At 41.4% G+C, this 14013-nt stretch overlaps 1 long non-coding RNA gene and 1 pseudogene across 1 annotated transcript; one reads left to right on the forward strand and one right to left on the reverse strand.

Moving 5' to 3' along the window:
* Window positions 1-6604: 6604 nt before the first annotated feature.
* LOC138150299 (uncharacterized) lies at window positions 6605-10533 on the reverse strand. The gene is made up of 3 exons (XR_011165540.1): window positions 10271-10533; window positions 10089-10109; window positions 6605-7298 (listed from the first exon to the last, which is right to left on the reverse strand). It is a non-coding gene; the product is annotated as an uncharacterized lncRNA (long non-coding RNA).
* A 470-nt stretch (window positions 10534-11003) lies between these two features.
* LOC138150300 (vesicle-associated membrane protein 4 pseudogene) lies at window positions 11004-11416 on the forward strand (annotated as a pseudogene).
* Window positions 11417-14013: the final 2597 nt, after the last annotated feature.

The raw sequence follows: 14013 nt of genomic DNA on the forward strand, positions 1-14013 counted from the left end.
TAACTTGGAGAGAAATCTGAGCCAATACACAGTTGGAACAGTGGGATAGAAAAGGAGTGGGAGGCTTTCAGAGATCTGGGGTACAGCACTGTGTTTCTTCATCTGGGCCAGGACACTCACAAATATCAGGATTGGTTTGATAAAAATGATGGGGACGGTCAGAAGCTACTAAACAAAACCCAAGAACTCCATAGAGTTTACCAGCAGGATATTTTGTCCATCTCTAAGAAGATAGTGTTTAACACTATCAAAAGTAAAGTGCAAGTGAAGCTTTGAGAATTCTTGGCTCAGTAAGAAGGCAGATGAAATTCAGCTTTATTCTGATTGTAACAATCCAAAGCATTTTATGAAGCCCTGAAGGCTTTTTATGGGCCAAAGACCTACAGTGCTGATACAGCCAAATTGGTTAGTGATAAGGACATGATCCTGGAGAGATGGGCCAAACACTTTCATAGTGTTCTCAACAGACCATCATCAATGCTGAAGCCATTGACTATATGGTCATATATTTCAGGTTGAAGTCAATCCCTCTCTAGCTGAACTTCCAACTGAAGAAGAAGTTTTGAATGCCATTAGGCTCCTCTACTATGGCAAAGCATCTGGTGCTGATTCTATTCCAACTGAGATTTACAAGGCAGGGGGTGATGGTGGGGCATGGTCTCTCTCTTAGTCATTGCTGGCAAGATTCTTACCAGGGTCCTCCTTAATAGGATGATCCTTCACCTGGAAGATGGTCATTTACCTGAGAGCTAGTGTGGCTTCAGAAAGGGCCAAAGAAGGGTCGATATAGTTTGCTGCCCAACAACTCCAGGAGAAATGGCAGGAGCAGAACAGAGGTCTGTATACAACATTTGTCAATCTGACCAAGGCCTTTGATACTTCAGTTATGAGGGCTTGTGGAAGATCATAGCAAAATTTGTTCGCCTGGAGTTTATCAGTTTTATAAACCAGTCCCAGTGGCATGTTTGTATGGGTTCTGGATAATGGACAATGCTCTCACACTTTCCCAATCATTAGTGGAGTGAAGCAGGGCTGTGTGCTTACTTCCAAGGTTTTTCACATATTTTCAGTGATGTTAGATGCCTTCAACAAGGATGAAAATGACATCAAGGTCAGCTACTGAACTGACAGTAAATTATTTAACTTGAATAGGCTACAAGCCAAGACTAAAGTAGAGGGAGAGTTGGTGCACAGCTTTTTATTTGCAAGATGATTGTGTGCTCAGTGTAGCCCCTAAGGTTGAGATGCAGTGTACTTTCCAGGGATGTACACATAGATGGTGAGGTTGCCACACATATTGTCAGGGCTAGCTCAGTGTTTGGGAGGCTCTGAAGGAAAGTGTAGCAGAGAAGAGTATTAGACTGCCCGCCAAACTAAAGGTCTACAGAACAGACCTCTTTGTTGTATGCCTGTGAAACCTGAACAGTATGCCAGTACCATGCAAAGAAACTGAATCACTTCCATTTGAATTGTCTTGGGAAGATTCTGAAGATCACCTAGCAGGATAAGGTACTGGACACTGAGGTCCTTGCTTAGCTGAACTGACAAACATTCAAACTCTACTTCAGAGAGCACACCCCTGATGGTGCACATGATTCAAATGCCAAACATACCTGTTTGCCTAAAAGATGATTTTATGGAGAACTCATATAAGGCAAGCACTCTCCTGGAAGTCAGAAGAAGTGATGCAAGGATACTTTCAAGATCTCTCTGAAGAACTTTGGAATTGTGACACATAAGAGATGCTGGCAAAGGACTGCTTAGCATGGCATGCCCACATCAGAGAAGGTACTATGCTTTCTGAGAAAAAGAGAATTTCAGTAGTTCAAAGGAAATGTGAGATACACAAATTTAGAGGCATCTGCACTCCAAATGTTCGTACAGACTATTTGTGCCCGATCTGTGGGAGAGGCTTCTAAGCTCATATTGGTCTGATCAGCCACAGCTGTACACATTGTTTGTTGACCCTGACATAGCGATGTTACTTTGATCCTTTTTCAGCACAAAGGACAATAACCAGCTTAGGCTAGGCCCTCCCCAGGGACAGCTCTCTGGTTCTTGCTTTTCCTTCTCAAACTTAGGGGCCACTTGGCCTCCAATGGGGAGGCCAAACTAGGAGTAACCTGATCGAATGGTTTTTGTTTTTCCAGCCAAGAATGATAAAGGGATTTGGGTCTCAGAAAGCAACTAGCATTCCTCCAGTGTCAGAGGCGGGTAATTAACCACATGTGAAGGCCAGCCCACTTTCTCCAGCTACAGACTAATCCTATTACTTGAGGATTACTCCTACCTTCCAAAGATTAAGTAAGAGTGAGGAGCTAAGGTTACTCTCAACCCACCTCATTAAAATATCTGCCAATTGGAATTGTCTTGTCTTTGCCAGGGGAGGTCCAAATGATGTACTGTCAGGCTATAAGAAGGAAGCCACACCTAAGTTTAAGGCCCTGTTGGCCCTCACTCCAGATCTTTGGTTATCAAATTGATTGTGCTTAAGACCCTGGCTTTTTGCTGAGGTGCCAGCATGACCTGTTTTACTAACAGTATAATGCATCACCATTAATAAAATTATATCTTGAAGCAGCTAGGTGGCCCAGTGAATAAAACACCGGCCCTGGAGTCAGGGAAGACCTGAGTTGAAATCTGGCCTCAGACACTTAACATTTACTAGCCCTGTGACCTTGGGCAAGTCACTTAACCCCAGTTGCCCTGCCTTCCCCCCTCCAAAAAGCAATAAAATAAAATAAAATAAAATGATATCTTGCCCTGGAGAAAACTGCTGTTGTTGAAATTTTGCTCATCACAGTTTTGGGGGATTGTTCAGGATTTTGGGGTGAAAGCCAGGTCCCCCAGATCCCTGAGAAGAATTTCTTCCTTCTTTGGATCCCAGTGGATATTTTCCATCTGATGGGAGGATTTTTCTTCTAGGGAATCGTGGATGTGATCTGACTCTCCACTGAAAGGCAAGGAGGCAAGTACCCTGTTGGGGATACTTTTTTATGTTAAAAGTTGCAATGTTGTATATGCATTTGGAAATAATTGGCAATAAAAGCCTTGGTATATTCCCTGGACTGCCTCTGAAGGGAATTGTTTCCTTCAAATAAAATCTCTTCAAATGGATTGGGAGATAATTAGGGGATCAACTTGAATGTGTACCAAGTCTTTGATGTTTTCCAAATTGGAGAAACTGAGGGAGTCCTAGTTCCCTATCAGGAAAGTAAACACTAATTTGTTTCCATTGGCTCCCCAATATTTTTTGAGGAGTTGAGAAATAATATTCTAGCTAGAGTGATTGCTAATGGTGTTTCTTTTGTTTGGTAAATTGAGGAACCTCATGAGATATCACTATCTGGTCTCTTAGTTGGAGCTATAGGTAATATAGAGCAAATTGATTTATATCCCACTATTGGTATAAAGGGGATTTGTATGAATGAGTGCATGTATATGAATAAGAATAAAGCAAGCTGCCTTTTTTCCTTCATGGTCTGATCAGCCGTGTGTGTGTGTGTGTGTGTGTGTGTGTGTGTGTGTGTGTGTGTGTGTGTGTGTAATAGCAGCATGCTTGTTTTTGTACTAATCAGTGTCATTGACTGACAACACCCTTTTTATTTGTTTAGGGAGAGAGAAGTACTCTCCAGGTTTAGCCCTTAATCTTGCCTTGGTCCCCAGGCAAAGGAACCGAATCCATTGGCAGCAACCCCCAAGCAGGGCGAGTATGGCACCATGAACCCAGTCTTAGAAGGCAAAGGTCATTGGGGGAATTCTGTATCTCCCCAGGATGTTCCTTTTGTACCAAAAGCATCAACATAATCCATGGGTTTTTTTCCTTAGTCATTGACTGACCACCAGTTCCGGTGCTAAAAACCTGGCACCCAGTTTTTTGACATCTTGAACAGTCAGGAAGGGATTCCTGCTAGGGATTCCTGAACGCTGATTAGATTCATAAACTGAACACAAGGCACCTGTGGCAGCTAAGCTGTGTGGTCTTTCAGGAGGTTTCCTGGAATGATTAAAACCTGGCCAGGGCATTCCTGGAGACTCTCACCAGAAATATCCCTCCTAGATTGGAAATTAGGCCAGTAAAAATATTTTAAAATTTTCCAAGCAGAGGAGATTCTTTACCTAAACAAAGGCTTTCCACTAAAGCCTCAAAATACCTAGTGTTTGTTTGTCTTGGCATCTGGTCTGTGGTTTTGTGCTAGTATGTGGCAATAATTGTAATTGATTTAGAATACCTGGGAACACCTCAACAGGCCCCTTGGAGAAATTGGAAAACTCTATGAACAGTATTGGTGGTCTATGGCCCACAGGATCACAAAGAGTCAGACATGATTGAACAAGCTATCTAAGTCATAATTTTTTGTCTCTCAAATAAATTCAGAAATTCAGCTGGCTAGTAATAGTTAAGTTTAGAAATTCACTTCTTCTGCTAATCACTGTACTATTCTTACCTCAAGGAAAACTGTTACCCTTGAAGGATACAGGTGGACACCAGGGAGATTGGTCCACTATCTTTACACCACTAAGCCATCCTTCAAAGATGTCTGGTTTGTTATCCAAAGAAGTCTAGTCCACTATTTCTAACCTTGCAGGTTTGAACCTGAGTTCAAATATGACTTCAGCTACTTATTAGCTTTGTGACCCTGAGCAAGTCACTTAACCCTGTTTGCTTCAGTTTCCTCATCTGTAAATGAACTAGAGAAGGAAATGACAAACCAATTCAGTATCTTTGCCAAGAAAACCCCAAATGGGGTCACAAAGAGTAGGTAATGAGAGAACACCACCAACCCCTCTATCCTCTCCCTCTCCTCCTCCAATAAGGTCCTGTTTTGTGATGGTGACCCACCCAGTCACAGGCAAGTTTTGTGCCTCTTGCCCTGGAAGCAAAATTTTGTAGTTATATTCGTAATTAGCTGACAGTCCCTGAGCTAGAATGTCAAAGCTGATTCCTGAAAGAACTGAAAGAACATTTTTCTAATCTGCTCCCCTGATTTTATAGAGGATTCAATCATGATCTAGGGAAGGGGAACGCTGATCACACAGCCAGACAATGGCAAAGTGGGGCCTAGGGCTTTGGTCTGTTGACTTGGTATGGCACTATTTCCACTACAGCAAAAGCTTCTCTCCTCCCTCAAATTCAAACTGGTAACTACTCCCAACTATTTAGCTATTCCCAAGGTAGAGGAGATTTCTGGCAAAGTCACCATATTACACTGCTACAATAAAGGAGTCTCTAAACTTTAAGTGAACACCCAACACACAATTTACATCATAGTTAAACTCATTAAAATGCTGCTACCCACACATTCCTTTTGTAATTTCTCTTTTCTCTTTCCTCAAAGTTCATTTTTTACCATATTTTACCAATTGTTCCCTCTTTCTGAACAAACCATGGAAAATCCTCTTTTTTTCATTAAAATTTTTCTTTTTTACCATATAAATGGTTGAGTTTTTTAAATGTATTTCCTATCTTCCCTACCAGGTTATTTCTTTTGTGTCTCCCCTTTCTGTATTGAGCACAAATGCTTCTTGTCCTAACACATGAATGTTTGAGCCCTGTTTTTCTAACCTGATCACCTTATATGATATAGTGTGATGAATAAAGGGCTGGATTTAAAATCAAGATGATTTGGGTTCAGATCCTCCCTCTGATACTTATTAGCCATGTGACCATGAGCACCTAACCTTGCTGAGTCTCAGTTTCTTCCTCTGTAAAATGGAGCTGTTGGACCTGATGATCTCTTCCAACTCTAAATCTATAATTCTAGGTTTCCTGAAGCAGCAGAGATGGACATGTGGGGAAATGGAGACTGAGGAGTGGAAACAGGGTAGACCTCAGTTACAGGATCCCAAGTTACTGCTTGACTTAAAACAGAAAACCAAAATAGCTCAGTGTCTGAGGACAAGCTAGGGGGAGTTCGACTTCTATCAGAGAAGTGGATAAGTCACTTACTTTATCTCTCTGGGCCTCATTTTCCTTATTTATTAAATAACTGCATTCAGCTAGACTGTCTCTAAGATTCTTTTCATCTTTGACATTCCCCTGGTTCTCAGTTGCTGAATTCCTCCCATTTTTTGTGGCAGGAAGTCCTGCACGATCTTTTTTCCAGCACAAAAGTCATCATCTTGAGGTCTGGCAGCCACAGGAGGGCAGTATAGGCACAGAGAGGGTAGACCTGGGAATCAACCTCATTCACTTGAAAGGTGTGGTGTATTCAGGCATTTAAGTCCTGTTGACTCTTTGTGACCTCATTTGGAGTTTTCTTGGCAAAGATACTGAAGTGGTTTGCCATTTCCTTCTTCAGATAATTTTACAGATGAGGAAACTGAGGCAAACAAGGTTAAGTGACTTGCCCAAGGTAACACAGCTCTTAAGTTTCTGACGTCAGATCTGAATTCAGGAGAATGAGTCTTCCTGATTCCAAGCCCAGCACTCTGTGCACTATGGCGCCATCTAGCGGCCCCATGATAAGCACTACATAAATGCAAAGCTGCTATTATTATTTTTAATAGTAGGTAATCAATTAATATCTTTCGGGTTGATAGAGGCTTCCACAGAGATGCCAGACTAATCAAAGGAAATGATTCTAAGTTGCTTTAATCAATACTCGATTTCATAAAATCCTCATTTCTTCCTGACTGAATAATACGAACATGAACTCATAAAACAGACATTTGGAATCTGAGGTTTGTGACCAAGAGAACTAAAAAGATGAAACCTCTGAAGGACTTTTTTTCAGATCACATACAAAAGAGCAGAAAATTCGTGAATTCACACACTAAAAGAATGCTCTTATCCTCATCGATGACTGGGACAGAAACACTGCTCATTTCCTTTGGGTCACTTTCTCTTCCTTAACTCACCCCAGTAACTTCCTTCAAAAAAAATATCCTTAGCTTTTACTTTCCATCTTCAGGCAGCTCTCAGCCTTCCCACCTTTCTGCTTATCCTAGAACTCTTTTCTTTCCCCAGTCTTCCCCTTTGTTCTCGACCTTTGATTTCTTATCTTCACCTTCTTTTCTGTTCTTGTCTTCACCCTTCAACATGGACTTGGTTTCCTTCTCCTTGTTCAGTTCAGCCTGCCCAGCTTCACTTTCTTTGCCTTTAAGAAGAACACTTCTTTCAACATCCTTGAACAGCTTTTCCTCAGTTTTATTTCTGTAGGCCTTCCCCCTTTCCTGGAAATCTTCCTCTTCAATACAGTGGATTTTTCCTACTCCTAGGTCAATTCGTTCTTCAATTTTTCCTTGTACCCATATATCTCTTTGGATGATATTTGAGGTGCTTCCAGGAAAGTAACCTGGAAATTTAATGGAACAAATAATTTAGATGTAAAATATTTCTTCTTCCATTTTTTTTTTTTGGTGAAATTGGATCCCCATACTTCTACTTTATACCTGAGGACATAACTTGAGATCTTGATGGCAATTTAAGGGCAGCTAGTGGCAGCTAGTGGCACAATGTATAGAGCTCTGGGCCTTAAGTCAGAAAGACCTGAGTTCAAATGTGAACTCAGATACTTACTGTTTAACCTTGGACAAGTCACTTAACCTGTTTGCCTCAGTTTTCTCAACTGTAAGTTGGGGATCATAACAGCTCCTATCTTACAGTGTTGTTGTAAGGATCAAAGGAGGTAATAAAAAAAGTTCTTAGCTCAGTTCCTGGCACATAGTAGGCACCATATAAATGCTTATTCCCTTTCCGACTTTTAGTACTAAAGGACCCGATTTCTCCATGTCAAACGACTTAGACTCTTTGAGAATAGCCAGTGTTTTCTACAATCTTCTAATTGCTCTTGGGCTTTGGCCTCCACCAATTTAAGCAAGTTCTACTTTTTTTGGCCAAACATTATTATCCTTGACTGATAAGATAAGAGAGAGAGAGAGAGAGAGAGAGAGAGAGAGAGAGAGAGAGAGAGCGTGCACAAGAGAGCACTTTCTAGTCCTTGTAACTCCTGAACTAGGTGGCCATGAAGACAACAAAATAAATACTAAGATAAAAAACTTGAATTTGCTGTTGTCTGGGATGGAACTTAAAAAAAAATACCCAACCCTTCTCCCCTAAAAAACAAAATAAAACAGGAATAGTCACAGAGAAATCAGAAATGGTCGCTGGGTACAAGAACAACACAGTTCCTAACAAAGCTTTAAGGGGAATTCATTAGACATGGGAATCCCACTAACATTGATCCCCTTACTCCCCACCCCATGTCAGAAACACTGCTGTGAGATGGAGACATTTAATGTAGTTGGCTTTGATGAGGCAGCCCTGGGTCATAAGGTGGCATCAGAGGCTCCAATTCACCTGAAAAGGGTCCCTTTCGGAAGCTACTTCCCAAAAATGAGACTATTGAGTGTAATGAGATCCACCTTGGTGAGGTGAAAAGCATACTGGATTTGGTGTCAGAGGGGGTCCCTCTATTCCAATCCACCTCTAATACTTTACTTCCTGTGTGACTTTTGGGCAAGTCATTCAAATGACCTGGTCCCCCCTTCCGGGGGGCCCCCTCCTGCCTTAGCTTCTTCATTTGTAAAATCTGTGAAGTAGGAATAGGTGGTTTCTCTAAGGCCACTTAAATTTATGATCCCAAGATCTCATTTTAACTAAACTTCATTATTGCCCTTCATCTCATCTCTCTGGTCTCACTCCTACTTCCTTTCTCTCTCTATTTATTTCAGAATATCTTCCAATTTTTTGCTGACAGACCACCTTGTAATGGATGGGATCCATAAGACCATTCTGTGAGTTCCATCAGAGGGGTAGGGGTGGGGATGTTTCAGGGGTCTTTCTTCAGGGTAATCACAATCTACAGAATCAACAATAATTTAGGGCAATCTTGGATTCAAGAAAGGCAAGAGAAGCTGAGCCTTAAGCCCTGAACCTCAGAGAAGAAAAACAGGAAGGATAGAGAAAGATCTGTAGAAGGACCTAATCTATAGAGGGACAGTTATTGGAGAAATAGACAAGAAACTTACCCAGAGGAACTCCAGTTAAAAGACAAATGCAAAGAGAGAGATCAATGTGGGCTGTCTGGCTCGAGGAAAATAGAGCTACCACTAATAACTTTCCAGGGGAGTAAATGCAAAAGTGGAATCCCTATGGAGTAACAATCAACCTGTTGCATATCAATTTTAGTGCATGGAGGGGTTGAGGAGAGATTCAATATACCCTGTTGTTAATTAAAGAGTTTTGAAAAATTCCCTGTCAGGAACCTTTTCTTCTTCTTTTAAAAGTTATTCTGTGGAGTGTTTTACTTCTCAGTCATTAAGTTAGGAGGATGCCTGGCATAAGATAAGTAGCAGATTGTAGGGTCTAAAGTCTGATTTAGATCCTAGCTCTGCTATTTTTTAGCTGTATGACCTTGGAGAAATCACTTAACTCAGGGATGGGGAACCTTTAGCCTCTAGGCCACATGTGGCCCTCTAGGTCCTAGAGTTTGGCCCTTTAACTGAGTCCAAACTTCACAGAACAAATCCCCTTAAAAAAAGGATTTGTTCTGTAAAATTTGGACTCAGTCAAAAGGCCACACCCAAGGACCTAGAAGGCCACATGTCAGTCTAGAAGGCTGAAAGTTCCTCACCTCTGAGTTAATTTACAGGCTTCTTTTTCCTCATCCTTAAAATGAGGGGATTATATTGAGGTGATCTTTAAGATAACTTACAGATTTAGATCCTGAGACCCTGTCTGACTGACCCTGAATTGGGAAGCTGAGAAGTGGGAGACTGAGAAAGTAGAGTTTCAATCCTCTCCCCTTCCCCTCCCCCCTCTGCATTTTATAAGAAATAGGAGATCACCCTCCAAAAAAACCAAAACCAAAACCAAAAGACTTGGTCAGCTGCCCTAGGTGGCCCTGGAATCAGGAGGACTTGAGTTCAAATCTAACCTCAGACACTTGACACATACTAGCTGTGTGACCTTGGGCAATTCACTTAACCCCAATTGCCTTGCTTTCTCTTCTCAAACAAAACAAAAACAGGAATAGGAGATCAGAGAATGCTATCTCCTACTCCCCTACCCAGCAATTCCCACGTCTACACACACATTTCAGGAGACCAAAGGACATATTAGTGTGAGGAAGGAGAACACTTACAACAGCTTCCTGTAGATTCATCTGAAAAAGGAACAGAGAAATCCATGAGAATTGTTTAGCACAAGAACCACGTTCCCCCTAATACATCTGTTCCATACTCCTCAGTTACAATGCAATTAATTACATGGTTGGTCAGTTCGAAACAACAAACCACAAAACCAAAGCAAACACTTATTAAGCACCTGATATGTTCCAGGTATTATGCTCAGCCCTGGGAGTAGAAAGAAAGGCAAAAGACACTCCTTGCTCTCAAGGAGCTCACGGTCTAATGGGGAGACAGCGTCCAAATAATTATGTACAACCAAGGTATAAACAGTGTGGAAAAATGTGGGGAAAGACTTCAGAAGGAAGGCAGTAAGCTTAAAGACTGGGAAAGACTTCCTGGCAAAGCTGACTTTAGCTGAGACTTGAAGGAAGCCAGGAGGCAGAGAGAGGCGGGGAGAGCTCTAGGGATGGGGTACAGCTGGAGATAATGCTCACAGTTGGGAGATGGAGAGTAGCTTTCAGAGCAACGAGTCTGGGATCACTGGATCACAGAATCCGGGAAGGAGAGAAGAGTGGAATGACAGGGCTTTAAAGCTAAAAAGAGGATTTTATATTTGGGTCTGGAGGTAACAGGGAGTCACTGGAGTTTACTGAGTAGGAAGGAGTGTGTGTATGTGTGTCAGAGTGCCATGATCAGACCTGGGAGTGCCCGGATGCTTGCTGGTGGGGGGTGGGCGGTGGGGAGCAGCAGAGGAGCTGAGTGGCTGGCTGATGCTGGGTCCTCACCAAGGCCCTTTTCCCCTCTCCCTCCTCTCTTTTCTCCTTCCTTCCTCTTTCTTTCCCTACCTGGCCCAGCCCAAGAGGTGCCCAGGTGGTATTTATCTGCCTGTTAAAGTTGGGAAGAGGAAAACAACTTTTTGAGTAATAAAGATGCCTTCTAAATTCAAGAACCACCTAAATGATGATGATGATGATGTCCCTGGTTCCCTGAAAAGTGAAAGAAGAAATCTTTTTGGGAAAAGATTCAGATGACGAGGAGGATTTTTTTCCCCAAGGGGCCCATCTGGACCAAAATTTGGACCATGGAATGACAAAATTAGGCATGTACAGAATCAGGTGGAGGAAGTGATTGATGTCATTAGAGAGAACGTTACAAAAGTGATTGAATGAGTTACAAGACAAATCTAGAAAGCTTATCAGAGAATGCCACAGTCTTAGGTAACAGATCTAAATAGCTTTGAAGGTAAAAGCATGGTGGCCTGGATGCAAAATCACAGCTTTCGGTTGCTCATACTCTTTTGCTAGTGATTATCAATCTTATTGTCCTGAAATATTGGACTTGATTCAGCAGCAACCAGAGATCTAAAATAAAACAGTTCTGGGAAAGTTAAAAAAAATGCTGTACAATTTAATGAAATAGGTATATGACTTTCAAAAGTTTTTTTTCTCTCAAGAAGTAAAAAGAGACAAGTGTCCAGTTCAAATTGGAACATTAACAAGTTCCCTACTGGCCTCCTTCCGGTCACCAAAATATGCTTTAATTAATTTATTTTTAAAACAGAAACATCTACTTTACCATCTTTTAGGAGCCCAGTTTGAAACTAGATACTTGTCAATATGTTATTTGTATGCAGAGTTAAATGATATATTTATAATTAACACAATGTCCTTCTGTAAACTAGAGAGGTAGGGATTATTGCATCAAGTTCAGGAATAGGGTAGGAGGTAAGAAGTATATGTAGAGAGATGAAACATTATGTGAAAAAGGGATGGTAACCACTCAGTTAATGATTACAAAATGTATAAATTTTCTCATGTAAAAAATTAGGTTTTGGAAATTGTTTCCATATGTTTATGTTTTCAATACTGCTACTTTTAACTATGACTAAAGACATTCCAGTAAACCTATTTTGCTTGTATGTAGATTTGCGACACTTTTTTTTCCCCCAACTTTGGGGCTATAGTAGCTATAGTGATGGGGTGCTTGGGGTGCTTGGGATCTATATCCGTAACAGCAATTTATAAAACCAATTGGCGACATCAGTCTGTAACAGCAATTTGTAAAACCAGTTTTTACAATTGTAACTGCAATTTGTATTGTAAAATTGTAATAGCAATTTGTAAAAAAATCACGTTTTCCCTTTCCTAGCCTCAAACTCTGGCCCTTCCCCCATCCGTACTCTGCCTAGGCAACAACTTGTGACTCCTTTGTCCTTGCTTCCTGTCTGGCCCAAATCTCATCTCCAAGTTAAACTATCTATGCACTTACAAGTTAGCTTTGGTTCCCTTACATCCATCCAGTCAGCCCTGACAACGGCAGCCGTACCCTTTAAAAGTAAAAGCTTGTGCCCCCTTTCACTTGCAGGTCCCCTAAAGATCCTTGCCCGCTGTAAAGTGTATAATAAACTTTTTCAACTCTGATTCCAAGTAAGGCTGAGCTGAATTCTTTCCAGACTGAACCGTAGGTTCTGGTCTTAGATAAGATCTGAGTTCCTGCTGAACCTATTGGGAGCCATCCCTCATCAATAGTATTCTCATCAATCTTAAAGCACAGGCTGGCACAGTTAAGGCAGGCAATGGGATTGAAGGACAGGGGAACATCAGTGGAGTATTTGGGAATAATGACTTCTACATATGTAGGGCACATTGCAATAGAAAACAGCCAACTTTCATTTTTCCCTCCAGTAATAGGAGAGAAATTAAGACATCACGAATAAAAGAAATCCATTTGTTCTGTTCCAGTATTTTGCCTTCAACAAAACCTCTTTCAGGAGCTGCTAACAAGTAACAAAAATCAGTTGCTTGGAGTTTGACAGCCTTTCTCTGGTTACCATCTGTCCTCTGGGAGTGCTAATTTGCCATAAGATGGCCAAAAAAACAATCAGCAGGATGTAGGAGAAGCCCCCAGGAGCTTCCCACAAATGGGATTATCTGTACCTGAAAAATCACATTCTGGCTAATGCTGAAAGTTTAGCATATTTCTTGACCTATTTTAACTTAATGAATAATTAAAGGAAAAAAAAGATCACTTTGTCCGACAAATGTAGGATGGACCAGAATGGGAAGAGACTTGAGGCAGGTAGGCCTGTCAAAAGTCTAGGTTCAAGGTGATAAAGGCCTATACCAGGGTGGTGGCAATGTCAGAAGAAAGAAGGGGGTGTATTCAAGAGATATTTTGAAGGTAGGATCAAGGGGACTTGGCAGCAAATTGAATATGGGGAATAAGAAGCTAAAGAGGACACCCAAGTGGTGAGCCTGGGGCGAGTGGGAGGATGGTGGTGTCCTTAATAGTGATAGTGAAGTTAGGAAGAGGGGTTGGCTTTTGGGGAGAGATGAGTTCAAATTTTAAATATAATGAATTAAAATATTTATGGAACAAACAGTTCAAGATGTCCAATAGGCAATTGGATATGTGAGACTAGAGATTAGGAGAGAGGTTTATGGCTGGATAAATAGATTTGAGAATCACAAGCATAGTGAATTTTGGGGAGCTAATGAGATCCCTAAACAAAATAGCATTGAGGGAGAAGAGAAGATAGCTAGGTGGTGCGGTGGATAAAGTACTGGGCTTGGAATCAGGAAGGCTCACCTTCATGAATTCAAATCTGGCCTCAGACATTTATTAGCTATGTGACCCTGGGCAAGTCACTTAGCCCTGTTTGCCTCAGTTCCTTGTTTGTAAAATGATCTGGAGAAGGAAATGGTAAAACATTCTAGTATCTTTGCCAAGAAAACCCCAAAAGGGGTAATGAAGAGTTGGACACAGCTGAAATGACCCAACAACAACCTTCATAGTCAAATCCAAAAACCTTTGGTTTTAGGGGCAGCTAGGTGGTGCAATGCATAGAGTGCCAGGCCTGGAGTTGGGAAGACTCATCTTGCTGAGTTTAAATCTGGCCTCATACTTACTAGCTGTGTGACCCTGGGCAAGTTACTTAAC

This window comes from Petaurus breviceps, unplaced genomic scaffold (assembly GCF_028583685.1).
Source record: "Petaurus breviceps papuanus isolate PSGF00001 unplaced genomic scaffold, PetGlider_PUasm1.0 90865, whole genome shotgun sequence".
Classification (NCBI taxonomy): domain Eukaryota; kingdom Metazoa; phylum Chordata; class Mammalia; order Diprotodontia; family Petauridae; genus Petaurus; species Petaurus breviceps.